At 35.8% G+C, this 2,159-nt stretch overlaps 1 non-coding gene across 1 annotated transcript; it reads right to left on the bottom strand.

Moving 5' to 3' along the window:
- Window positions 1–463: 463 nt before the first annotated feature.
- Window positions 464–535, bottom strand: TRNAA-AGC (transfer RNA alanine (anticodon AGC)). The gene has a single exon. It is a non-coding gene; the product is annotated as a tRNA-Ala (tRNA).
- Window positions 536–2,159: the final 1,624 nt, after the last annotated feature.

Here is a 2,159-nt window from a genome sequence, read left to right as displayed (position 1 = left end):
CCTGAGAGTCTGCCAATTATACCATCTGAAACAAGTTGTAGATTTATTTACAGCTTAACATTAACTCTTTTAATCAGGTAATTATCCTCATCTGACCCATTGAACTAGGAACTTTGAGGATGAATGTTGATTTTTGTGGGTGAACAATATAGTAATGAGATACTATCTTAAATGACAAACATAAAGATGCAACAGGAGGCGGCTAGGAAGAGAGGTGGGCGATGGGCACCTGCAGAGTATTGCAAAAGCAGGAAAACTTAGAGTTAGGCCAAAGGCAATATTAGCAAGTAGGAGGAGGTGATAAAAGAGGTGAAATGCTGCCTACAATGAACCTCATAGTTTTAAAAGTCTTTCCTTGGGCCAGTCTGAGGAAAGAAACCTGATCCTAATAAAAATAGCAAGTCTATTACTTACTTTTTTATTTTAAATTTTGGGAGGAGGTTTATTTACTTATTTATTTAATTGAAGGTACTGGGGATTGAACCCAGGACCTCGTGCATGCTAAGCACACACTCTACCACTGAGCTATACCCCCTCCCCCTATTTCTTACTTTTTATAGAAAGCTAATATGACACCTGTATATATCAGTGAGATTCACTGCTTTTTCTTAATTTGCTTCCACAGTTGTGAAATGCAAGAAGTAAGCTTGCTAAATGCATATGCATATGCTAGTTGAAACTGTAGGCAATGTCTCCTAATAAGTATTAAAGATTCTAAGATAGGATTTAGACCTAAAATTATGACGAGTTATTGACAACACAGAATGATAGCTCTTGAATGAATAAGAGATCACCCAGTGCTTTTACTCTATGGATGAGGAAACTAACAACAAGCAGGTTTAAATGGATTACTCAACTTCATTCAGGTAGTTAGTGAAATAGTCTGGACTTGAATACCAGAACTCTTGATTTTTAACCAAGGGCTTTCTATAATACTAAGAACAAGTTTGAAAACCTGGGTTAACATTTCCCAAAAGGCTTCACATTTTAATTTTAATAACTTCTTTTTTTTTACGTATAGAAGTGTTTTTGTGCTTAATGATCTGGTATTTAATGGTTCAGTACTTTTGACAAATTTCCAATGTTTTATCTTTAACATTTTTATTTATACTTTCTTTTTCTCTTTCTTGTTTTTTACAAATCCTTGTACCAAGAGCTCCTGTTTTGTTTTGTTTTGTTTTGTTTTTTACATTTCTGGGAGACCCATGCAATTTATTATATATAAGGTCAAAACCAAGATAAATCCATTTATTTTCTAAACACATTCCAGGTGTCATCAAGAACACTCCTTCTGATAAAACAATAAAAGCTACTCTCCTATCCTGAGAGTAAGCCTGGGTTTCTTCTGAAATTCCTCTGCAATACTCCCGTGTCTGACTTTGGATAGCCAAAGGCAGATGCAAAGTAGAAGTTAGAGCCAAATGAGATATACCTTTGAGTCCTGCCCTCCAACATTACCCCACCTGTCCGCTTAGCCTACTTGGCCAGGACACACCTTGAAGTGTAAAATTTTAAACAAATGAAGTACTAATACTTCACAATGCAGGTTGTAAAGCAGTGAAATTTCTCACCAAAAAAGACACAAACTAATATGTTACCTTCCCAGGCTCCATCTTCCCCCTTATCAAAAATGCATTATGATATCAGACTTTTTACACTCCCATGTGAATTTGAACTCAAATCATTGCATTTTTTAAAAAACAATTTGGGTCTATACCTCAGTGCTACTCTAAAAGTGACAGAAAAGGTGAGCCCTCTGTTCTTATGACACCGGTATTGGTGGGGGACAAGATAGCTTTAGTACAGAAGCTTTTCAGAACCCCTGAAATCACACTTGGTAGAGAACACACTATTCTGGCATTACAATTATAGTTTCACAGAAATCTTAGGAAGGCTTCTCGCTTCGTGGAAGATTTGTCACTTCATGTTGCTTCTTTTCTGTCTTTGATTAACTTTCTCCCTTTAATTAGCTTTCAAATAATGCTTACAGTTCAAACAGTCCAATCCCTGGGAATCCAACACTTGAGAATTCAAATGGAAAAGAAAAGTGCAGAGCTCTTGTCAATTTCTAGGTGAATTTCAGTTTTGCTTTCTAGGTATGAAAACGATTCAGGGTAGCTCAGGAATATATTTTATGCTGATTAAAGAAATTGGATTTA

This window comes from Camelus dromedarius, chromosome 23 (genome assembly GCF_036321535.1).
Source record: "Camelus dromedarius isolate mCamDro1 chromosome 23, mCamDro1.pat, whole genome shotgun sequence".
NCBI lineage: Eukaryota > Metazoa > Chordata > Mammalia > Artiodactyla > Camelidae > Camelus > Camelus dromedarius.
Note: the sequence above shows the minus strand (reverse complement) of the source record. Positions and strands in the feature narration are given on the sequence as shown.